Source organism: Hemitrygon akajei, chromosome 9 (assembly GCF_048418815.1).
Source record: "Hemitrygon akajei chromosome 9, sHemAka1.3, whole genome shotgun sequence".
In the NCBI taxonomy this organism is placed as follows: domain Eukaryota; kingdom Metazoa; phylum Chordata; class Chondrichthyes; order Myliobatiformes; family Dasyatidae; genus Hemitrygon; species Hemitrygon akajei.
Window position 1 is genome coordinate 137,662,961 of NC_133132.1, and position 27,214 is coordinate 137,690,174.

General features: G+C 39.6%; 1 protein-coding gene across 16 annotated transcripts in view; it reads right to left on the reverse strand.

Annotated features, from left to right (window-relative positions):
* The window catches only part of dnmt3ab (DNA (cytosine-5-)-methyltransferase 3 alpha b), a 483,274-nt gene that overhangs the window by 143,827 nt on the left and 312,233 nt on the right, over positions 1-27,214 (reverse strand). The gene's annotated exons all lie outside the window — the stretch shown is intronic.

Here is a 27,214-nt window from a genome sequence, read left to right on the forward strand (position 1 = left end):
ACATGTATATGCTCGACAACAAGCCTCTGTATCATAATAGAACACTCTACAAGCTGTCCTTTAGCCAAATACACATACAAGTTAACATTGTCTTGTTTATAAAGAAGGTTATGTTAGCTTATCATGAGCTTTCCTTGAAAGGACGTTTCATGTCAAAGATTTTAAAAAAACGTGGAGATAAACAAAAGGATTCAAAATAAAGCTATTTCAGATCTAACAGAAAAAGTATTATTCAAATGCAGCAGTGAGAAAGAAGGAGAAAGCTGGGAGATTAAGGTTTAGATGGGTATGAAGTGATAGGGATAGAGAAGGAAAAGTGAATGGAGGGGTGAGGAAAAGGAAGGGAAAATACCAGTTTCATAAACATGAAGAAATTAAGTCATACACTTCAGCTGGTATTTCAGTGCCTATAGAATAGTTTGGGACATTCTGAGATAATGAAAATATATTTTTTATTAGAATACCACCCATGGGGAGGGAACTATCTGGAGTTTGCTCAGATCCAAAGTCCCCCAGTGCACAGTGAGCTATTTGTTGAGTTTTAAGATCTCATGAAAGGAAGTAGGAGAATACATTTCCAAAAACAAAAAGCAATGGTAGTCACTGCAATGTCAAAACTTCCAGCTCTTAAATGCTAAAACACCGCAGCATCACAACTGCCTGCCTGTATCTGCTCCATCTTCCACTGATGGCAGCAATATAGGTGAGTTTCCACTTCTATTCACCACCAGCTTCTCCTCCTCTTGGTGCTATTTCTTCAGCTGCATTCTCTGATATGTTATATGTTGCAAAGCTTGGACTTGCCAACGTTTATGAGAAACATGTTAAACTGGGTAACAGGCAGTAATATCAATCCGGATCTAAAGTGGTTGAAGAAAGATATGAATGTTAGAATAATGGGGAACATCTCCACAGTGGACTAATGTTGAGAGGTGCAGGGCAAGACAGTTGTATCTGTGGAACTGTCTATGTGAAAAGTTATAACAAGGGTAATGTATTATCTAATGTTGGGAAAGGTCTGTCATCCTCTTCTTTCCATACAAATATCCACTTATTTTTCCAAGAAAAAACAAAAAAAAAATAGATGCTTGAATCTGATATACAAACAGAAAATGCTTGATAAATGAAACCGTGTACACAGCATCTCCAAAAGAGGAACAGTGAAAAGTTTAGGGACCCTTAATCAGAACAATATTTCTCCAAGAGAACTTATTACTGTGGATTCTGCTTAATTGGACTATTAGTAAATTGGGTCAGCCACTTATTTGGGACAACTCTTAAAGAACAAAAACTAATTGAGAAAATACCTTGGATTTTCTTTGTTTATTTGGGACAGAATGCTACTTAACTGGGACAGGAGACTGTTGCCAAACAATTTCTAACCAGCATTAGTCACGTGCAGTTGTGTGGCTGTTAGACATTACATTGCACTTAGAGTGAACAGGTTTTAAATAGTGACGACGTTTCAGGCCGAAACCCTTTCCTCAGGAGTCCTGATGAAGGGTTTCGGCCCGAAACGTCATCACTACCTCCTCGCATAGATGCTGTCTGGCCTGCTGAGTTTTGCCAGCATTTTGTGTTTTTATTTATTTCTAGCATTTGTAGATTCACTCGTGTTACCTTAGGTTTTAAATAGTGTCAGTTGTGTGCGTTTCTGTTCAAAAACCAGTGATTCTTGTCACTTACAGTACAATCGGCGAGAAATTCAGACCTGTTTTTCTCACAGTGGTTTCAAGCAATCAGATTTAGAGTTCCCAGAAACATACAATGGCGAGTGAAAATTAAATGATTTCACTACTTCAACAAGTTAGAAACTGCACAGAATTTGAATGTTTCGACAATTATCTTAAATGTTACAATGAAAATTAAGATTTGGAGGATGTGTCTGTCAAAATCATTGTATGAAGGGAGCCCATTATCTGTATTAGATATCTGTGCTGATTTTATTCATTTACAGTCATTCAAAAGAACATGGCAGCATGAATTCATCAATCATTAACGCAACTAGTATGCAGTTTACTGAAGAGGTATAAGTAATGTTCTAATTAGCACTGAATTTCATTTAAATATATAAACTGTTATTTAGTTAAACATTAGTTTTCCTTTTTTATACCTTTTAACTATTTTCATGAAGCTTAGTGTAATTGGGGAAGCCACTCAATTCAGCCAAAATGTACTGGTCCCAATCTGTTAGTGTGGCAATACAGTTTCTGAGTTCAACAGTTACTGGAGCTTTGCAATGATTCCCTTGGGGCTTGACTCATATTTATATAAATTTATCATTACTTCCTGGATTTTGTTCTCTGTAATAAAGCACTAAACACCACACTTTATGAACTGATTGGTTACCATGTCATGCCACTGTCAAAGATCTGTGCTCGATTGCCAAATGTTACCAACTTTACCACTGCATGACTCAATTTGCATTGTCTCTCCTGATTTTTCCCAGCAAATTTTTATCTGCTTGCCAATGATCTCTTGAGGTTCATTGCCATCTTCCTCACTGTTGACTGCACGAAAGAGTTTTGGATCAATGTCTGCACTCATGCTCACCAACCCAAGGTCAGGACACTAACGTACAGTAAAGATAAGAGTTGTCACGGTACTGAGACCTGGATAACATTCTAGTTTTCAAATCATTATCCATTACAGGTCCAGTTTCTTTTTCATTAGGCAACTTTGTTTCCCACTTTGTCATTGCTCCCGTCATCCAGTGTGCTTCAGTCTTGACATAAAAAATGGTACTTCATCAAAATGGATTACTGAAAATCAGAGATGACAATATCAACTGTAACATCTTTACTCAGCATCTTGGATAACACATCAAAATGCACAATTGTCTTCAACAATGTAAAGTTCCAGTAAGAGAGCTGCACTATTTCTCCCATTCAGTTTATGCTCATCTGTTCACTTTATCCCTGATAGTTATATGAAAGCATACTCAACGTTAAAGTTAAAAAAAAAACATAATGTTTGAATTCTCTTGAGAAGGGTGTTTTGTTAATTACAACCTGCAGGGCATTCCAGTGATCTGCTGCAGAATGGGGATTCAGGGGATGTAATCACTATGAGCTCTGATCCTGCAATGACCCAGTTAATGTGGAATATGTTACTAGGCACCTCCTTGTGACATGCATTCATAGTCAACCGTGTGGCACCTGATACTGGGAGATGGCCTTACCCCGTCACGTTCATTGTTTACTGTCACTTTATTCCATCTGTTCTCAGCTACTACAGGTTGTTAACATTGTATTAACCTCAGCTTGTACAGTGTGCCCTGGAAGGTTAAATATAGCAATGCTTCCTGTAAACACTTCATGAAGTATCACTTTCCCTTAACTAGTTCGCCACGGCACTGCTCTAATTTCCTCTTGTTGGCTCTGCTTCATATGATTGTGTAGGATTTGCCTTGGATTTTATCTCTTGCTTTTTTCCTCCTTCATAGTTAACAAGATGAAACAAATTTTTGGAAATATTTCATTTACTCCAGCCATGGTTTCAAGGGAATGCAATCTATCAAACTGGTATTTCTCCAGAATTCCCCTTCTACCTGTTCTTTTCAGTTAACTCCTAACTTGTAAACCATAAGACGTAGGCGCAGAATTAGGCCATTTAGCCATATAACCATATAACAATTACAGCACGGAAACAGGCCATCTCGGCCCTTCTAGTCCATGCTGAACGGTTATTCTCACCTAGTCTCAACGACCTATCGAGTTTGCTCTGCCATTCAATCATGGCTGACCTTTTCTCCCCTCCTCAGTGCCACTCCCCACCTTCTCCCTGTAACCTTTGATGCTGTCTCCAATCAAGAACCTATTAAGCTCTGCCTTAAATACATGAAATGACTCATCCGCCACAGCTGTCTGTGGTAACAAATTCTACAAATTCACCACCTTCTGGCTAAAGAAGTTTCTCTGCACCTCTTTTTTAAATGGACGCTCCTCGATCCTGAGTTTGCGTCCTCTTGTCCTAGACTCCCCCACCATGGGAAACATCCTTTCCACATCTACTCTGTCTAGGCCTTTCAACATTCGAAAGGTTTCAATGAGATCCCCGCTCATCCTTCTAAATTCCAGTGAATAGAGACCCAGAGCTATCAAACGTTTTTCGTATGATAACACTTTCATTTCCATAATCATCCTTGTGAACCTCTTCTGAACCCTCTCCAATGCCAGCACATCTTGTCTTAGATGAGGAGCCCAAAACTGTTCACAATACTCAAGGTGCAGTCTCACCAGTGCCTTATAAAGCCTCAGTATCACATCCCTGCTCTGGTATTCTATACCTCTTGAAATAAATGCAAACATTGTATTTACCTAGGATCTAGGAATAATGGTGCATAGTTCCCTGAAGGTAGAATCTCATGTGGATAGGGTGGTGAAGAAAGCTTTTGGTATGCTGGCCTTTATAAATCAGAGCACTGAGTATAGGAGTTGGGATGAAATGTTAAAATTGTACAAGGCATTGGTGAGGCCAAATTTGGAGTATTGTGTACAGTTCTGGTCACTAAATTATAGGAAAGATGTCAACAAATTAGAGAGTACAGAGGAGATTTACTAGAATGTTACCTGGGTTTCAGCTCCTAAGTTACGGAGAAAGGTTGAACAAGTTAGGTCTTTATTCTTTGGAGCGTAGAAGGTTGAGGGGGGACTTGATAGAGGTATTTAAAATTATGAGGGGGATAGATAGAGTTGATGTGGATAGGCTTTTTCCATTAAGAGTAGGGGAGATTCAAACAAGAGGACATGAGTTGAGAGTTAAGGGGCAAAAGTTTAGGGGTAACATGAGGGGGAACTTTACTCACAGAGTGGTAGCTGTGTGGAACGAGCTTCCAGTAGAAGTGGTAGAGGCAGGTTTGATTTTGTCATTAAAAAAAAAATTGGATAGGTATATGGACAGGAAAGGAATGGAGGGTTATGGGCTGAGTGCAGGTAGGTGGGACTAGGTGAGAGTAAGCGTTCAGCACGGACTAGAAGGGCCGAGATGGCCTGTTTCCGTGCTGAAATTGTTATATGGTTATATGTTATATGGTTACCTTCCTCACCATTGAAGCTACCTGCAAGTTAACCTTCAGGGTGTTCTGCACAAGGACTCCCAAGTCCCTCTGCATCTCAAAATCCTGGATTTTCTCCCTGTTTAGAAAATAGTCTGCGCATTTATTTCTACTACCTAAGTGCATGACCATGCATTTTCCAACATTGTATTTCATTTGCCACTTTCTTGCCCATTCTCCTAATCTGTCTATGACCTTCTGCAGTCTACCTGTTTCCTCAACACTACATGACCCTCCACCACTCTTCATATCATCTGCAAACTTGGCAACAAAGCTATCTATTCCATCAACTAAATCATTGATACACAGCATAAAAAGAAGCGGTCCCAAGATCCCTGCGGAACACCACTAGTCACTGGTAGTCAACCAGAAAGGGATCATCTTATTCCTACTCACTGCCTCCTACCAATCAGCCAATGCTCTAACCATATTAGTAACTTTCCTGTAATACCATGGGCTCTCAACTTGGTAAGCAGCCTCATGTGTGGCACCTTGAAAGGCCTTCTGAAAGTCCAAATATACAACATCCACTGCACCCCCTTTATCTATCCCACTTGTAATCTCCTCAAAGAATTCCAACAGATTCATCAGGCAGGATTTTCCCTGAAGGAAACCATGCTGACTTTGTCCTATCTTGTCCTGTGTTACTAAGTACACCATAACCTCAATCTTAACAATTGACTCCAACATCTTCAGAACCACTGAGGACAGGCTACCTGGTCTATAATTTCCTTTCTGCTGCCTTTCTCCTTTCTTAAAAAGTGGAGATACATTTGCAATTTTCCAGTCCTCTGGCACCATGCCAGAGCCTAATCAATTTTTTGAAAGATCATCACTATTGCCTCCACAATCTCTACCGCTACATTTTTCAGAACACTCAGGTGCAGTTCATCTGGTCCGGGTGACTTACGTATTCTCAGGTCTTTCAGCTTTTTGAGCAGCTTCTCCCTTGTAATAGTAACTGCACTCACTTCTCTTCCATCACACACTTCAACATCTGGCACACTGTGAGTGTCTTCCACAGTGAAATCTGATGCAAAATACTCATTTAGTTCATCTGCCAACTCCTTGGCCCCAGTTATTATTTCTCTGACCTCATTTTCTAGCGGTCCGATATCCATTCCCATTTCTCTTTTATTTCTTACATACTTGAAAAGCTTTTATTATTCACTTTGATATTGTTTGCTAGCCTACTTTCATATTTCATCTTTTCCCTCCTAAGGATTCTTTTAGTTGCTCTCTGTAGGTTTTCAAAAGCTTCTCAATCCTCTCTCTCCCCGCTAATTTTTGCTTTGTCGTATGCACTCTGCTTTGCTTTTACAATAGCTTTGACTTCCTTTGTCAGCCACAGTTGTACAAGTTTGCCATTTAAGTATTTCTTTGTTTTTGAAATATATCAGAATCAGGTTTATTATCACCGGCATGTGACGTGAAATTTGTTAACTTCGCAGCAGCAGTTCAATACATAATCTAGCAGAGAGAGAAAAAAATAAGAAGAAATAAGATAAAACATAATAATAAATAAACAAGTAAATCAATTACATATATTGAATAGATTATTTAAAAATGTGCAAAAACAGAAATACTGTATATTAAAAAAGTGAGGTACTGTCCGTTCAGGAATCAGATGGCAGAGGGGAAGAAGCTGTTCCTGAATCTATCCTGCCCCTTCCTCATTTTTCCCAGAAATTCAGACCATTGTTGCACTGCTGTCATCCTTGCCAGCATCTTCTTCCCATTTACTTTGGCCAAATGCTCTCTCATATTTCCTTTACTCCACTGAAATACTGCCACATCAGACTTTACTTTCTCCCTATCAAATTTCAAGTTGAACTCAATCATATTGTGATCACTGACTCTTAAGGGTTCTTTTTATCTTAAGCTCCCTAGTCACCTTTGGTTCATTAAATAACACCCAATCCAGTATGGCTGATCCCCTAGTAGGCTCAATGACAAACTGCTCTAAAAAGCCATAGGCATTCAACAAACTCACTCTCTTGAGATCCATTACCAACCTGATTTTCCCAATCAACCACCATGTTAAAATCTCCTGTGACTATCATGACATTGCCCTTTTGACACGCCTTTTCTATTTCCTGTTGTAATCTGTGGTCCTCATCCCAGCTGCTGAAGGGCGGCCTGTATATATAACTGCCATCAGTGTTCTTTTACCCTTGCAGTTTCTTAATTCAACCCAGAAGGATTCAACATCTTCCGATCCTATATCACATCTTTCTACTGATTTGATGCCATTCTTTACCAGCACAGCCATGCTTTTCCATCTGCCTATCTTCCTATCCCTCCAGTACAAAGTGTAACCTTGGACATTCAGCTCCCAACTACAACCATCCTTCATCCATGATTCAGTAATGGCCACATCATCATACCCAACAATCTGTAACGGTGCAACAAGATCATCCACCTTTTTTCTTGTAGGTATAGATTTGGCCAGAATCATTAATTATTTAAATTGTCCAATTTCACAAATTAGCACAGGAACAATTCTTGCAGTTTTAAGTAATTCCTCTGCTCCAGACCGGCATCAGAGTTGGCTGTGGCATTTTCACTTCTTTCACTTGAACGAGTGATGTGTCAATACTGATTTCATTATGTGATAATTAAGGTGAGGATGGGACGGTAACACAATTCCTTCCTTCACTGTAACTCTGGCTCAAATCTCCTACACAGATGAGAGTTAGCATTGTTTCTTATTGATAATACAAGATTTCCATATTAACTGCACAGGCGGACACATTCACACATGCAAAAGTGATCCGTTTCAGGTACAGTGTCAGGGTCTTTCTGAGTTCAAATAGAATCTTGAACGTCGATTGTGATGTATTGCTTATTTTGGCTCCAGTGAAAATGTTCACCATCGAGTGAAACAGTAACGCTAATTCGGTTCAGTTTTTCATCACTGCAAGCCACCATAAGGTACGCATATTATATTACTCCCCGTGTAATGTAACTGTTAGAGAGGGATTCCCAACCTGGGGTCCACAGAACCTTTGCTTAATAGTATAGGTCTATGGCATAAAAAAAGGTGGGGAACCTCTGTTTTAGTGCATTACAAATACCTGACAATCAAGTCAATTTCAGGTTGATTAAGTCTTAATGATGTAGCACTTACTGAGATACCATTAATGTAAATTCCATCATTTTAATTTTGGGAAAGTCCACATCAACCTATTAACATTCTCAGTGATCTTCCTGTCTAACCATCCAGTTTCCTGAGATCTAAATGCTTAACTTACTAGGTCTTGACAAGTTGTTCTCTTGACATCACCTTGGTTCCGCTCCTCTGAAGTCCTAGGACCCTAATGCTCTTGCCTGCTGATTTTTCGCACCTAGAATGTCCACCTCCACATCAAATGAGCTTAGGCAACTGGTAAAGCTCCTGCCCAACCTCATGTCCCCTCACTCTGCAGAACTACCCGTCCCAAAATCCCCCCCGTGACCACTGAGCTGATTGCTCACCCAACCCCATTCCTTAATCAGTTCAGTAGACCCCCAAACTGAATCTTAGTCCACAGCAACACATTTCGGCCTTAAACTGTTGCAGCACATATCCAGCAGCCCAGATACTAAGATGCACCTCAGCCAGCAAAATCCACTGCAGATAAAGAGCTTCAAAAGTGTTCATTTCAACAGAATGAGATATTTCACTCTGGTGAATAGAATAGAAAAAAAAATCCAATATTCACGAAAAGCAAAGGAAGAATAACTTGGTGATTGTGATGAAAGAAGTTAGATGAAGGATAGAAATTTTGGGAGATAGATTTCTGTTATTTAAAGCACCATCCGTGGCAGCCTGTAAGCATGCTCAAAATTGATCAGTGCATTACTGGCTCAAGAATGAATAAAACATCCAACTGCATTCTATCCCACATAGCACCAGGAATCATCCCCATTGTGTTTCTGGAACAAAGACAGGAAACAAAACTGGACAGGAGTTTGTTTTTGGAATTAACTAATGTACTAATTAATAAACGGGTGATGAAATATTTATCTTTTGAGTGCTTACATTTCATTACACATTGCCTTTTGGTTAACTTGTGCCAGTACTTTCATCCTTCATAGTTTATTCATACAGCTGTTACAATCTGTGCTACAGAATTATGTCTTTTTGCTTTGGTGAAACTTTGACAAAACACTGCAGCCATTGCACAGGAGGAGCCTCCCCCAAATCTAATAACATTTTTTGAAATTTTTCATAACACAAAAAGGCAAAAACATGATGTCAGAGAAAAGTAGCTGATCTGAGTCATACCACTCCTGTTAATTGTTGCCTAAATTTGTATCTGGTTTCTTAGGCACTGTCCTGGAAAACCAACAGTAATAAACGAAACAGATGTGTATTGTGGGTTTTGCTGTTGCAGCTGGAAGAGTGGTGAGTTTTACTTTGTTATGACGATATTCCCCTTCTGATTCAGCCAACTGAATTGATGTTGGACGCAGGAGTGGGTTTGCCTTTTGTCCCACTTGGAAAGCTGACAGAAGCAGCCAAACATAGTCACATGTGGCTGAAAGATTTGGGGCACAAACCCACAACAATATAGGCCAGATCTACAATTACACACACTGCTATTGTAATACGTACAACCAAAATAGAACCTTGCAGGAAACAGCATGTGGTTTCAGAACAGTAGAAAAGGAACAGAGCAGATACTGTTTGCAGCTTGCATCTCATTATATGCAAGCAACCTATGATTTCTTCAGATGATAAATTCAGTGTAAAGTCAGCACAAAGTAAAACTTTCTCTTTGGCACTATTTTTCCACTAACAAAAGAAATTTCAATCTGAAAGATACCTCGAATTTAAAGTTCAATGATTGGCCCTTTTGCCAAGATAATGCTATAATGAGTTTCGCTTTGTTCGCAATGAATGTATCCCTGAAGTAGATATATGCCCGTGTATAAAGAAAGAAATGTACCACTAAGGATGTTTCTAAACAATTTGTTAAAATTTCTGCAGAGGAAACATTACAGCAAAATATTTTGGCAAATGTAAATGTACTATGCAAACTGAACATCAGTTTCTTCATCCAAGTCCTCATAGTATTTGAAATGTAAACAAAACATAATTTTTCCATGAATGGATCTCTTTTCCAGAGATCCATCTGTGTAGTTGATGTAGCAGTTGCTTTTAATATTGAACAACAACCACTAACACAAGCAGAAACCACCAAAAGACTTGAATTGCTATTGGAGTTAACATAAGGGTTGGGTGTTGGAGGCAAACATATTGCCTACTTGCCTTGGCAAAGTAAGCTATCAGAATTACAACTACACACTCTATCACCTCAATTCTTGACTTTTTTTTCTGTGTTTGCTTGTAGTTTGGGAGCAGGATGGAGATATGTCTTTACCAAAAGAGGTGTAAGGCGCTCCTTCCCTCCGCTAGCCTGCAGGCCATCCTTGGGCAACGTGTAGCACCCGCTTAGCCTCCTAATTAGAGCCATGTGAAGCCGTGGGAGCAGGTGGTGGTTGGGAATATTAGAACATTAGAAATAGGATCAGGAGTAGGCCATCCAGCCCATCGAGCCTGTCCCGCCATTCAATAAGAACATGGCTGATCTGTCTGTAAACTCAGCTCCATCTACCTGCCTTTTCCCCATAACCCTTAATTTCCTTACTATGTAAAAACCTATCTAACTGTTACTTAAATATATTTAGTGAGGAAGACCCAACTGCTTCCCTGGTCAGAGAATTCCACAGATTCACCACTCTCTAGGAAAAACAGTTTCCCCTCATCTCCATCCTAAATCTTCTCCCCTGAATCTTGAGGCAATGTCCCCTAGTTCTAGTCTCACCTACCAATGGAAACAACTTTCCTACTTCTACCTTATCTATCCTTTTCAAAATTTTGTATGTTTCTATAAGATCCCCTCTCATTTTTCTGAACTCCACAGAGTATAGTCCCAGGCGACTCAATCTCTCCTCATAGGTTAACCCCTTCATCCCTGGAATCAACCTGGTGAACCTCCTCTGCACTGCCTCCAAAGCCAGTATATCCTTCCTCAAGTATGGAGACCAGAACTGCACACAGTACTCCAGGTGCAGTCTCACCAGTGTACCCTGTATAGTTGCAGCATGACCTCCCTGCTCTTGAATTCAATCCCTCCAGCAATGGAGGCCAACATTCCATTTGCCTTCTTAATAACCTGTTGTACCTGCAAGCCAACTTTTTGATATTCATGCACAAGCACTCCGAAGTCCCTCTGCACAACAGCATGCTGCAACCTTTTACCATTTAAATAATAATCTGCTTTTCTATTATTCCTTCCAAAGTGCATAGTTTTGGTTATGTGACCACTGATGCCAGGCAGACAAAATATGGATTGTTGATTATATCTAGGGGTCACCAATGTTGTAAAGACACTAACCAGAAGAATGTGATTGCAAGCCACTTCTGGAGAAAAATTTGCCAAGAGCTGACCATGATCAGCAACGTCATACGATACAGAACATAATGATGATGATCATGGTTGGTTGTAGAGATGAGAAGATATGTAGACATTATTAATTGACAGCTCCAGCACCCAAGGTTTAATCTTGATGTCTGAATTTTCCTGGTGATTACACCTATTTACACTGAGGGCATGTATTTCTACCCACACCCTAAAGATGTACAATACTGACCCATGGGTTAATTGGTTACTGTAAACTAGTCCAAGTCTAGATGGGTTCTAAGACAGAGAATATTTTCTGGGGAATAGCGGGGGAGTTGTCTTTCACTCACTAGGCCAAATGGTGTCCTTTTTTGTGGCAAGCAAACGTAAAAAAATATAAAATATGAAACACAAAAGAATTCTGTTCTCTGAAGAGCTATTTTTCTGGAAAGAATCTTTTAAATTAACATTTCACGTGTGTGTTTGGAGAAAAGGCTCCATGAATTAATCCTGTCTGTTTCTCTCTTGGCTTGAGTGGAAGCTGCTGAGTTTAAATGAAAAATACTTAGCTGGAGTTGGTTTTGGTTTTGATGCTGGCTTGCACAACTGCCTGGCAATAATGTTACTCTTCTAAAATCCACTCTAATAATTAATCTGTATTAAATAACATACAAGTAAAAACTTGAAGAGAAACATGGTTTGCGCTCAAGTCCAGAATTCCCCCTGTTTTGTACTAAATTGATATCAAATGAGGCCCTCAGCATTTCACACCTTTCTCTCTGCAAGTGAAATGTGAGAATTCAAGCATTACTCATGACCTGTGCCAACCCTTCTTTTCAACTGGGCCTCAATGAAGAGCTTACTCTACCAGATGTATAATATTTATACACATAGCTGCAAGGGTTATTTAAAACTGATTTTGTGGCCTCAGATCGGAGATATAAAGAAGGTGCATTGCAAGTTGGCCCCAATGTGGTAGAGAGACATTAGTCCAGATGGGAGACCTGAAACTACTTTCCAGTTGGGATCTCATTTAAGTTTTACTGATGAAGTACGTTGAGGTTCACTGGCTGCTTGCATAATACAGCAGGAAAACAGCTGGCCTCTGAGTGGAGTTAGCCGGCACATTGGTTAGAGTAGGGAAGGAATGTGTGTGTGTGTGTGTGTGTGTGTGTGTGTGTGTGTGTGTGTGTGTGTGTGTGTGTGTGTGTGTGTGTGTGTGTGTGTGTGTGTGTGTGTGTGTGTGTGTGTGTGTGTGTGTGCTGGTAGTGGAGCAGCTGATGACAGATAGAAAGTGTTTACAGAGTTCCTTTTTGTCTTGCAAAATTCTTTAAATTAACTTGATCACATTCTAATAACAAAGTAATTGGATCTTTATACCATTAATCCTCAGTGGAAGGATTCCTAACGGATGAAGCAGGCCATATAGCCCCTCAAGCCATCTCTTCATTCAGCACGGATGTTGCTGATGTATTCTTGGCCTCCACACTGTTCTCTCATCTATTTCCCATAACCCTCAATATCCCCATAGACCAAAGTACATCAATCTTGTTTTTGAGCGCAGTTAGTAAGTCCACAGCCACAATCTTTGGGAACAATGGATTCAAATGATAAAGAACCCTTAAGTAGCCATTGCTGATCCAGAGGCAATGGACCTCATTTTAAATTCCCCTCCAAGGGAAATACCTTCTCAGCATTTATTTAGATCCCTCAGAATATTGTATTTTTGTTAAGTTCACTTTTCTAAATTCTAGACAGCTAAGGCTTATTCTTCTCAATCTTTCCTCCATGGACAACTCTTTTATCAGTGAATTCTCTTTGAATTGCATATCCTTGCTTCAATAGGAAGATCTAAAATGCACAGATTATTCCAGGTGTGGTCTCATCAAAGCACAGCAGGAGAGTAGCAAGGATTTGTTCTCTTGTTTTCCTTCCCCCTTCCGATATAGACCAACATATAAATTGCCTTCTTAATTAATTGCTGCATCTGCATGTTATCTTGTGTGTGTTTCTTGAACAGGAGCCTTCAGATCACACCATTTAACTAACATTCTGTCCTTTTATTATTGCTACAAAAATGGATGATCTCCTTATTCCATCTGCTATACTTTTGCCCGCTTGTTGCACAGGCTAACATCATAAGAAATGGGAGGTATATAGGAGCAGGTGTAGGCCATCAGACCTGTGGAGCCAGTCACTCGATAAAATCGTGGCTGATCCCGCCATGGGCTCAGGTCCCCCTACCTGTCTTTTCCCCATAACCTTTAATTCTGCAAAATCTCTCTATGTCTTCAATATATTTAATGAGGAAGCTTCTTCTGCTTCCCTGGGGAAAGAATACCACAAATTCACTAGTCTCTGGGAAAAGCAATTTCTCTTCATTTCCATCCTAAATCTCCTCCCCTGAATCTTGAAGCTATTTGCATTTGCAGACTCTTTGGCCTCTCCTCACTAAAAACTTTCCCACTTTACATCAGCAAAAGTGGACTCAATAGAGTCAGCTCTTTCATCTTAGTAATTGACCTTGACTGTGAATATCCAAGGTGCCAATGCCAATCACAGACAGCCTTCACTACCTATTATATACAGACACAACTGCTTCGGTTTCTGTCTACTGATCAATCTCCTGTTGGAAAATCATCCTCAGCCTTTTGCAGTGACAGGTAGTGTCAGTGAAGATCCACATGACCTAATCTCAAAATAACCCCCTGCTCTGGGTGAGCACGTGCATCACATTCATCCCTTGGTCAGATATGACAAGGGTGCAGAGGTTCACATGGGAGATAAACAGAGAGGAATTTGCAGCCATCTCACGACAACAGCTGCACTGGAGGAAGCTCTGGAGATACAGTCAACAGTTTGTGCATGTGACCATCAGTAATGGTGAGATAGCAGCTACTGCGTGACAACAATTAAATATCAGACACCTGCATGTCAGGATACCATGTCGTACTGGTTAAGATTCTGGACCAACAGCTAGAGTTCAGGACCTTGGCAGCTGGGGAATTTAACTGTGGAGTTAGAAAGAGAAACAGCTGCTCTCAGTAACACAAACCTCCAAATTACTGGATTGTCAGAGGAACCCATCTGGATCACTCATGTCCTTCAAGGAAGAACAGTTGTCACCTTTGACCAGCCTAGTCCGATCAGTTCAGAGGCAATTTGGACTGGCAAATTGCTAAAAATGTTCATATCCTGTGAACGAATAAACTAAATGGTTCTTCCTCACACTTTTTCCCTTCATCCATTTAGTCAGATTTGCAGGGAGTCGCAGTCATTTTTTTGGAGGTGACCTGTCACATGACCCAGGCATATCGTCCTCCCATACCATGCCCGTGTCTCAGTGGGGCCTGTAGACTGACAAGAGCTCACACTACTGATTCACATGTGAGGAGGGGCAGATGGTTGAGACAGTGATCAACAGCAAGTGGTTTGTATTGCAAGGTGCAACCCCAGCTCAGCCTGTCAGACACAGATGGCAATTACTTGAAAAAGAAAATCACTGAGCAAAGTCATGAATATTGCACAGAAAATAAAGCCCAGATTAAGCCAGAGGGGTTTGATAGCAAGGGTCAGTGAGATGATGTTTTCTGTCATCAATTGGTTCACTAATACGGTAAAAATCTGCTAATTTGACATACTCTGGACCTTTGAAGTGCATGCCTGATAGATTCTCCTGACTTTTGGGTATAATTGCTTTCAACACCCCAATATAGTTTTAATTCACTTTTTCAAAAGATATAAAATGTAATAGATTTTCAAGTGAACTCAGTAAATTTATGAAATCCCAGCAAATTTCAAAGTAGCATGGAAATTGGAACAATGTAGGATGCAAGAAATGATCTCCAGTGAGTCTAAAGGATTCAGGAGAAGAGGGTCTGCATTCAGCCAAATGAATCTTCGGGAATTTGATGAATACAACTGGGATTTACCAGATTTCTACTGTGCAATGGAGCATTAAATACTTCAATCAACAATGTCCATTCAGCCCATGACTAAGTTGGCATTCTTGATACTAGCACATCAACCTGCAGACACAGGCAAGAAAACAGCTGAATATTTGTTGGGACATTTCCATGAGGTGAATGGACTATGCAATGTCCTGGCCTTGTTTTCACCAGTAAGCATTACAGAGACTAGAATTGATGGATTCAATATCTGGATATATATCACTCCAACTGAGCAATTAATTAATGCTAATTGAGCAAGAAAGCTGTTCCAGGTCAATGACTTTATATTACAACTCATCAGAACCCTGTTCTGATGAAAGGCCAATGACCTGAAACATTAGCATTATGTCTCTCTCCAGAGATGCTGCTTAATCATCTGAGTACTTCCATCAGCCTGATTTTAATTGCTAACCTCTCTGATCCAAGGTGCTTATACTCACCCTGAGGCAGTGAGTTTGGAACTACTTTCCCTCTGCACCGCCAGCTTTCATGGCTTTAACCAACTCAGCCATTCCCAAACACTCTACTATCTTCGATGAGCAAATTCCCCCAAGTGCAGTCCACTTTGCCCACAAACTATCTGCCTTCAGCTCCACTCTCTTCAAAATGATCTGGCTCTTTTCAATTGCAACGTTACAACAAGGAACTGAGTTCAAGGAACACCGGCGCTGAAAATTAAATATTGGCAAAACCTTCTATTTCATGAAGATCAACATAACGATTAGTAAAGCAGCCTACAAGTAATTAATTGCATTATATAGAAGAAAAATGATTGACTACAAAATGAAGCAAAACACAAAATGCTGTGGAATTCTAAGACTTAATAAGGGTCTCAACCTGAAATATTGACTATCCATATCCTTCCACAGATGTCACCTGACCTGCTGAGATCACCCAGCAATTTGTGAGTTACTCCTGATTTCCAGCATCTGCAGTCTGAGGATAACATTTCATGAATCATCATAAAATGGACTTAGGAATTTCAAAAGCAGAGTTAATGACTATAAATGATCCCTCCCATCGGTCCAACAATCTCTTTGATCCCTACCATCAGGAAGGAGGTTCTGCAGCATTAGGACAAGAACTGTCAGGATGGGAACTAGGGAAACGGCTTCTTCCCCCAGGCTGTAAGACTATTGAACTTCCTGCCACCACACAGGTCTCTTCATGCATGAAGTGCCAGCACATTAGTCTGTTTATTTTATACCTTGTGTCATAAATGAATCTTTTATATGTTAATTTACTAGTGGAAATATTTATTTAGGTATTACGTGTGTGAGTCACTGCATCTGTACTGTGTTGTGCACCTTGGTCCAGAGGAACATTGTTTTATTTGGCAGTAATATGTGTGTACGGTTTAAACAATAAACAGAACTTGAACTTGTATATCCAGTATCAGTGTGTATTATCCATAGGGCATTCTGGTTCAGTGATCTATGAGACATAGAAGCCGGTCAGGTAACAAAATATAACAATCTAATAAATAGCATGATTGATTTTAAATACTATAGTCTCTTTGGGATTCTTCAGATTTCAATTTGGTCACTCCTAACTATAATTTTAAAAGATGAGTTTATTAAAAATGTATGGTGCATACATAATACACAGTATTACCAGCAGCTGATGAGATCATTAGAATGTGTTCAATTTATTAAGAATGAATTGTTTTGATGTAAATGTCTTAAAGGTGATTTGCATAGATTTACTTCTTTTTTAGCTTGCCAAAAGCATTTAAAAATCTTAAAACGGAACAGGCCGACAATCGATGAAGGATAGTAACAGCCAATGTCAATCTCTGAACAGAGTGTCAAACACTGCTTCAATATCACGGAAAACACAGATACAACAATCAGGTGAATGATGTCATTTCATAATCATATTAATTTTAAAAAGACACCATTTTGCAACTTACCTGCCACAGTGGATTGTATGCAATAATTTTCAAATCAATGAAAGCCTTAATATACTTAACTGTTCAATAGATTTTTTTTGGTGAGAAAAAAAGAACAAGGTTGAAGATTTCATTGAGCAGAAAGAATTCCCCTCAAAACCAGTGCAACAAATTATTAACAAGCAAATTCCCCCAAACCTGTATGCATGCTACACATACAGACACACATGGAAACAGAGACAATAAATCCCTAGCTTCATTTATTTTCAAACCTTCAAATTCTTTCATCTTAAGTTAATTTACACCATAATAATTGTATTTTTGACCAACTTGAGAAGAAGTAAACCAAATCATACAAAACTAAAAAATAATTTACATCAAAAGAACTAACTGGGCATGATTGTCCTTTTTATAAACACTGGGGCATAATAAATAATTAAACTACAGATCTCAACAAAATAATAGCCAGAGAGTAGTGAATCTGCGAAATGCTCTGTCACAGACGGTGGCGGAGGCCATGTCTGTGTGCATATTTAAGGCGGAAGCTGATAGTTTCCTGAGCGGTTAGGGTATCAAAGGATACGGCGAGAAGGCTGGTGTATGGGGTTGAGTGTGATCCGGGATCAGCCATGATGGAATGCCGGAGGAGCCCTGATGTGCTGAATGCCAACATTTTCTTTCCTCCCACCAATGCTGCTCACCTCGCAGTTATGCCACCACTAACATGACCCTCAGGACTTCCTTTTCCTGATAGTTTGTTGTACAGTGTTCTATACAGCAACAGAAACTCAGCAATGTTTTTCTCACCAGAGAATGTAAAAGGGCCTTATACAATCATTTTCAAATGTTAAGGTATATTTCATTACAGATGGAATAATGTATTTTTTGTTAAAAACAGTATTGGTTATCTTATACATATATTTCCTTTAAATAAGTTTGAATTATCATCCATGTAGAACAAACTGCTGTTTTATCTTCAAAGCAGGACTATGCTGAAGGAATATAAGCACCTCATCCATAGGTAAAAAGAAAGTGTTTGGAACCCAATCTATTCCATGTCAATTATAATGGAAAAGTATCTCAGCCATGCCTGTGACAAGGTAAGTGTGAGGTGCTGCAGTTTGAGAGTACTAATGAGACTGGGACATACATACGCCATGAAATGCAAGGTCCCTGGGAGTACTGAGGATAGGAAGGACCCTGGTGTACAAGCCCAGAGATCCTGGAAGTGGCAGTGCAGATAGGTGAGAGCTTCACATCTTTATATCAGTATAACTCCCTGAAGAGAGGCAACTTTCTGTAGATTTGTCTTTTTTTCTTATTTTTGTCCTTGCAGCAATATGACTCCGATAGTCGTTAAATTAATAGAAGCATGGCTGTCACAAGGGGTTGTCCATCATTTAGAAAATGCAACCAGTTATGAAAGACAGTGTTTGTGCTATACCAACAAGCCAATCTCAGTGAAAGACTGTGTTAACACCTCTTCCATTATTTTCTCCAGCAAATATTGATAAACAAAATATCAAAAACTATCCAGGAGATAATTTATCCTGGAAAATAATTTACCTGAGTTGTCTTGGGATACCAGACAGTGCTTTGGAGAGTATAAAAGTACACTTATTTATATAGCATCCTTAACAAACACAGAACTTCTCAAAATAAGTTATGACCAAAAAATACAATGACATAACTGATCGTTTGCTTTGTTTCTCTCTACAACTGACTCAAACACTTTTCAGCTTACTAACTTATTTAAAATAAGTCATATGAAAAATCTGTACATTGGTTTACCAATTTTAGTTATGCTATTGAAAATTAAAAACATAGGAACATAGAAAACCTACAGCACAATACAGGCCCTTTGGCCCACAAAGCTGTGCCGAACATGTCCCTACCATAGAAATGACTAAGGTTACCCATAGTCCTCCACTTTTCTAAGCTCCTTGTACCTAACCTAAAGTCTCTTAAAAGACCCTATCATGTCCGCCTCCACCACTGTTACCGGCAGCCCATTCCACACACTCACCACTCTCTGTGTAAAAAACTTACTCCGACATCTTCTCTGTACCTACTCCCAAGCACCTTAAACCTGTGCCCTCTTGTGTTAGCCATTTCAGCCCTGGGAAAAAAGCCTCTGACTATCCACACGATCAATGCCTCTCATTATCTTATAAACCTCTATCAGGTCACCTCTCATCCTCCGTCACTCCAAGGAGAAAAGGCCGAGTTCACTCAACCTGTTTTCATAAGGCATGCTCCCCAATCCAGGCAACATCCTTGTAAATCTCCTCTACACCCTTGTTATGGTTCCCACATTCTTTTTGTTCTGAGGCGACCAGAACTGAGCACAGTACTCCAAGTGGGGTCTGATCAGGGTCCTATATAGCTGCAACATTACCTCTCGGCTCCTAAATTCAATTCCATGGTTGATGAAGGCCAATACACTGTACGCCTTCTTAACCACAGAGTCAACCCGCGCAGCTGCTTTGAGTGCCCTATGGACTCGGATCCCAAGATTCCTCTGATCCTCCACACTGCCAAAAGACTTACCATTAACACTATATTCAGAGAAATTAATGAATTTTTACCATCCTTATGTTTGGAAATTACACCTCAATACACACCTAGATTGGACACTCATCAGTATTTACAGCCGTCTGTTGTGGTAGGGTTTTCATGATACAAAGGTGCATCCCTTCCTGATTGGCATAATACATTCCATTGAACAGGAGGGGACTGGAATGCCACCTCACACTCTGAGAGCGTCCAATGTAACCCACTATCGCCATAGTAACCCAAAATCAGTCTTCCAGAGAGTGAACCCATGGTAAACAACTGGCCTAGATGTTATCCCTGGCCATGGTTCTTTCCTGTGCAAATCAGTCGGTAAACATTTGCAAACATTTTAACCTCTCCCTGCTTCAGTCTGAGTCTCCCATCTGCTTTAAGAAGACTGCTATCGGTCTGATACCTAAGAAAAACAAGATTATGTGACCACCGCTCGGTGGCTCTGGCTGTTCATGGTACACATTAACTCCAGCCTCCCAGTCCAACTCAACCAAAGACAATTTGCCTACTGCAGAAACAGGTCTACAGCTGATGCCATCTCTCTGTCCCTATTCTTCTGAATGGTAATGACACCTGTGTAAGACAACTGGTTCTTGACTACAGCTCCACTTTCAATAACTCCAAGCAAACTCATCTCCAAATTCCTAGACATGGGTCTCAACTACTACACACAAAATGCTGGAGAAAGTCAGCAGCCCAGGCAGCATCTGGGAAAAGTGTACAGACGACGTTTTGTGCCAAAGCCCTTCAGCAGGACAACTTCTCCCTTTGAAACTGTATCTGTAAGTACCCGACCAACAGAAAGCAGTCAATAGGGATAGGTAGCAACACCTCTGCCTCGATAATCCTCAATGATGGTGTCCCATAATACTGTGCCATCAGCCCTCTATTCTGCCCCCTATACGCTCATAATGAATACAAGGAGGTAGAAAGCTAACATGGCTCATGACACCTACATTTCCTTCAATGTCAGTAAAACAAAAGAGACATCAGGAAGGAGGTGGTGCATATGATTTTGTTTACACTTACAAAGCTGCAGCCACGAGGGATGAAAGCTTTTGGCTCCTATGAGTGAACATCACAATAGCCTGCTTTGTTAAAATCAGCTTAACACCATAGCCATAAAAACTCACCAATGCCTCTATTTCTTCAGGAGGCTAAAACCCTAACTGGACCCTCACCACCTCAGCAATTTTTACTGATGCACCATAGCAGCTTGGTGTGGAAACTGCCAAGAGTTGTGGTGATAGCACATGACATCATGAAAAGCAACCTCCCCTCAGTGAACTCTGTTTATACTCCTCACTGCCTTGGTAAAGCAGCTAGCATATTCAAAGATCCTGGCCATTTTCTCTTCTCCCATCTCCCACTAGGCAGAAGATACAAAAACCTGAAAGAGCATACCACAAGGCTTGAGGACAACTTCTATCCTGCTTTTATAAAACTGCTGAACATTTTCCTTCTACAATAAGATGGACTCTTGATCTCACAATCTATCTCATTGTGACTTTGCACCTTACTGTACTGTAACACTTTATTCTGTACTGTGTTACATTTTTACCTTGCACTACTTCAATGCATTGTTGTAATGAATTGATCTGTATGGATGATGTGCAAGATGTTTATAGCATTTAACAACAGTAAACCAACTTATAATCTATTATTTGCTGTTTAGCAATGCAGCAAGTGGTTTTAAAGAGATTTTTTCTGTTTTCAGTTTGCTCAAGTGATTACCAAACTTTTTTTACTCCCAGATCAGTGATCTTACACTTTAAAAATTCTTTCATCTCGGTCGTTTAGCTCGACTTCAACTGCATTATATTTGTACAGAATGCACAGGTCAAAAATATCAACTGCTATCAGCTCTAGTAAAATAGGGACATGCTCTATAAACTACATATAGTACACCTTTTCTTTTTACTATCCAGTGGGGGTTGTCTCCTCTTGTGGAACTGAAGCCCAGAAACTTTGTGATGCTTCTTTGGTCTGGAATTCAAGATCAAATGATTCTTGTCGAGAATTCTGGTTGGCTGACATCTGAAAAAAAAACTGGCAAAGAGCCAAAAGCTGCCTAATGTTGAGTGAACGTTTGTTATATTTCTGAATCCCTGCTGCATTAAAACATTATCTGTACAACAGTTATAAACGTATGAAAAAACTCAAAAGCTAAATTGCTAGATGAACTAAAGAGTGTGTTTATTGTTTGCAATAAATATCTATAATACTACAAGCATATTTACCTTGAATTTCTCGACTATTTCTTCTTCCTAGACTTATTATTGCCTGGTGGAGTCCCTTCACTGCAGGAGACTATACAACACATATACACAAACATACACACACAAGCCTTGGATTTGGAGCAAATAGGCAGTACTTCGGTTACCATGACAGCAGGCCATTATAGAACTACTTGCTGCTTAGTGTTTCAAATTAATTTTTGTAAAAGACAATTTATAGCTTGAATAGAAGAGGCTCAGTTCATTTTATGGTTGGAATGGAAATGAAGCAACAATGTAAATATAAGAAGATTTTAAATGCATGCATATAATTTTTCTAAATTCCTGCAACTGGTCTGTATATGACATGCCCAGGCTTAAGTACACTCTAGCAGAATGAGCCCTTTTGTCTGTTTTCTGGGATATTAATTTGATTCTTACTTTCGTAATTTGTACCTTTTTTCTTTCTCCCTGTTAAGTCATTTGTTGGTCACGGAAAAGATTTCACAAGTACACAAACATGAATGATTTTAAGCTTCTTAAGTAATGTAAAGCTTTGTACTGTCATGGCTAGGAGATTAATGAAGTAATAAAAGCAAATGTACAGACTATTCAAAATTATTATAACTAGCAATGAAGATACGGCGATCAAAACAATGATTTTACTTTAATCCACTGTCCATTTCTCAAAACAGGTCATACACCAATGCAATAATTTCAAAGGGTTTCAAAGATTTCAGTTATGAAAGATTGTTTATATGCTTATTACAAAGTCCCAGAGATAGTCTTGTGAAAAGAAACACTGATGTTTACAGAGAAAGAGGCTGCTTAGACCAGAGACTACGCTGGTTTTACATAAGAACATTTCAGCTCATGCTACTCATCTGTCCTTTCCCTACTGCCTGGCAAATTCTTTCCTGTCAGATACTTAACCATCTCTTTTGTACATTACAACTGAATCTAAAACCTCCTCTGACCTGACAAGCAACACACACAAAATGCTGGAGGAACTGAGCAGGCCAGGCAGCATCAATGGAAAAAAGTACAGACAAAGCTTCCGGCCGAGGCCCCTAGGCAAGACTCAGCCCAAAGCGTCAACTGTATTTTTTTTCCAGAGATGCTGCCTGGCCCGCTGAGTTCCTCCAGCATTTTGTGTGTGTTGCTTGGATTTCCAGCATCTGCAGATTTTCTCTTGTTTCTATCAGACAATGTATTTCTGATCCTAAATGTCCTTTTTGGTTCATTTGCTAATCATTTAAATTATGCCCTGGTTTTATCAGTAAGAATTGTTATTCCTTACCTGATATCTCAAAACTGTAAAGGTTTTAAATACATATTTCAAAACCCTCAAACCTCCTCTTTTCCAGGGAGAACAAGTCAGCTTCCCCACTCTATTCATGCATTACACGTCCCTTATCTTTGGAGACAGTTCCAGAAATGTTTTCAAAAGTTCGGCACTCAGAACTAATGATAATATTCTAGAAGTGTCTAAACCTTGGTAAAGGTTCATTTTGTCTTCCTAGCTTTTGTACACCAGACTGACATCTGGGCTGCCAGGACTGCAGGGAAAGGAAAGGAAAGATCTGTATTCAATCGCGTGAAGAAGAATGAGAGTGAAGAAGATTGAAACTTCAAAAACTCAATAGACTGGATGTTGAGGGATATAAAATGAGAGGTCATAGTCTCAGACAAGAGGGAAAGAAATTTAGGTGAGGGATGAGAAAAATAAACTCTGTGAGTGGTAAACCGAAATATTGGAACATCATTCCAGAGAGTGAGGCCTCTCTGGAAGCATTCTCATCTACTGTGATTGAGATTGAGAGATTGGTCATGGCTAGAATTAACTCCTACCTTAGCAAGGACCTGGGCCTGCTGCATTTTGCCTACCACCACAACAGGTGCAATCCCACGGGCTCTCCACTCTGATTTGGAGCACCCAAGCAACAGTAAAACACATGTTAGGCTGCTGTTCATTGATTATTGGTCAGCATTCAATATCTTCATTCCCTCCACATTAATCAACAAGGTTCAAATCCTGGGCCTCTGCTCCTCTCTCTGCAACTGGTTTCTCATCTTCTTTATCGGGTGACTACAGCCAGTGTGGTTCAGTAATAACATTTCCTCCTCACTGACATTCAACACAGGTGCACCTCAAAGATGTGTGGTTAGCCCATTGCTCCACTCTGTACAATGTGTGGCTCGGCACAGCCCAAACACGATCTACAAATACATTGATGACATGACTGTTGTTGGCAGAATCTAAGATGGCAATGAGGAAGCTTCCATGAGCAAGGCAGATCAGCCAGCTGAGTGGTGGCACAACAGCCTCACACTCACCATCAGTAAGACAAAGGAGTTGATTGTGGGCTTCAGCAAGGGGAATACCTGTCTTCAGGTGATGAAGCTTCAAGTTCCTGACTATCAACATCTCAGAGGATCTATTCTCTGATAGATCAACAGGTTGATGTAGTTATGAAGAAGGCACACGAGTGGCACTACCTCATCAGGAGCTTGAGGAGATTTGGTATGCCACCAGGCTCCTGCAAATTTCTACAGGCGTGCCGTGAACATTCTAACCGGGTGCTTCACAGCCTAGTATAGAGCCTCTAATGCACAGCATCGCAAGAGGCTGTAGAGGGTTATAGACACTTCCCCTTCCTCCCTTTCACCATCAGATTTCTAAATGGTCCATGACCCTACAATCATTACCTCATTATTCATGTATTGCACTTATTTATGTTTGTAATTTAGAGTCATTTCTAAGTCTTGCACAGAACTGTTGCTGCAAGACACCAAGTTTCATGACATATGGCAGTGAAAATTAACTTGATTCTCATTCTGAATTAGGTACTTAAAAGAGCTGTTGAAGGCAACTCCCTCAAAAAGTAAATAGGTAAATCTCTGGATGTAAAAAGCACCAGATGGGTATTGGGCAAGAGTGGGATTATGGTATTGAAATACGGGATTAACCAATAACGGCTTCAAGGGTTGAACGTCTTCTCTTTTCTGAGTTCTTCCGAGGAAATGTTTCAATTAAGTGACATAAACATCAATAGAACTATAAGCAGATTTAGAGTCATAGGGTTTTATAGCATGGAAATGGAGAAATGTATATTTTATGATCTTGGATTTGCCAAGCAAGGATGCAACCAAACTGAATTTTCCAAAAATTCAAACATAGTAACAAATATAAACTTCTGAACAAAAGCATGCAATCTTTTACATTATGAAGTTTTGTCTATCCACAGGATTTATTCACCTCAATGACAATTAAATAGTATTCCTGACAATGAAGAAACAAATCGTATCAATCCTTTCAGACGGTGATTCCAATATTACTTTCTAGGGCACAACTGGGCTTGTTTTTTGTCTGTTAGGACAAACCAATGTTCCTTTAAGGTAGGACTCTGCCCTTGTTTCCTTACTTTAATCACATTTAAAATTACCTCATAAGCAAAGTGACTCACATTTCAGTTTGAAGTAAAAGGAACTACAAAATATTTGCTTATTAATAAGATGTGCATACACATTAACCTGAAACAAATATAGAGGCCTCGATGCAAGTTAGATGATCAGTTTAGTTTAGAAAAGAATTATCAATGAAGCTAAGTATTATATTCTCTCAGATATCAGAGATTTTTGCTAGCTTGAATAGTTATGAGGCCTGCTGATCACATAAATCAGAATGTATGCTCTGAAGCTTATACACTCTCTTAATATGTGGGAGAAACCTTGGAATACACAGTTTACTCAGACCTCATGCACCAGAAAAGAGTGGGCAGACGAAGAGGGGTCACAGAAGCATTTAAACTACCTGCTATGTGCATAATATGGGTGCAATCATGATTTCCAGTTCTAAATATACTTTATGATTTCTGTGTTAACTGTAAGTTTTGACTTGTGAAACCTGGGAAGGTAAACTATTGAGCTACAGATAATAATATTTCTACTAAATATTCTAGTTTCAAAATGATTTTATTTTGTCCTGACCTTCTAGGTTGAATTGGTTGTAAGAAAAGCAAATAAAATGTTAGCATTCATTTTGAGAGCACTAGAATATAAAAGCAAGGACGTAATACTGAGGCTTTCTAAGGTATTGGTCAAACTGCACTTGGAGTATTGTGAGCAGTTTCGGACACCTCATCTGATACAGGATGTGCTGGCTTTGGAGAGGGTCCAGAGGAGGTTCATGAGAATGATTCTGCAAATGAAAGGTTAATGTATGAGCTGTGTTTGATGGCACAGCTTCAGAAGAAGGATGTGTATTTAAAACAGAGATGAAGAGGATTTTATTTTAAGCCCGAGGGTGGAGAATCTGTGGAATTCAATGCCACAGATGGCTATGCAGGCCAAGTCATTAGGAACATTTAAAGCGGAGGTTGATTAGTTAGGTCTCAAAAGTTACTGGGAGAAGGCAGGAGAATGGGACTGAGTGGGATAATAAAAAGGCCAAGATAGAATAGAGGAGAAGGCTCGTGGGCTGAATGGCCTAATTCTGTTCCTAGACTTTATGGACTTATGGTCTAAAGTTTTGGTCATGGATGAGTTTGAGTTTATTAAAAAATAGTCTCATTATTTATATACAGTATACCCACAGTGAGAATCATGGGGAAAAGAACCCACATAATCTCAGTACTTAGACCCTGAGCAATTTTGATCCGGGCTTCATCTCCATGGCTCAGGTCATTTACCCTTCAAAATAGTAGCTACTAACTAGATACACATGTAACATCAGATGGCAGAAATTTGGGGATTAAAGGACAGTTGTTGGCTCAAAGATGTCAGTGTTGGCTCTGGTTTAGTTACTGCTTTCTAGTCAGAAAGCTGAGAGATTAAATTCCTCTCTAGCACTGACTAGAACTGCTGGACCATCACAGGCACTGTCTATTGTTTGAAACTTTACACTGGAACTTTTATAGCCTTTCAGCCGGATATAAACGTTTCTGTAGCATTAGTCTAAAAGAAGATCAAGGATGTTATCCACATTGTCCTTGTTAATATTTATTTTTAACTCAACATTGCCAAAACAATCTGATCATTATCACATTACTGTTTGCATGAGCTTGTTGTCATCAAATTACTGTTTCCTAAATTAGTACATACGTGGAGTAAACTTCAAAAGTATATGTCACAGACAGCAA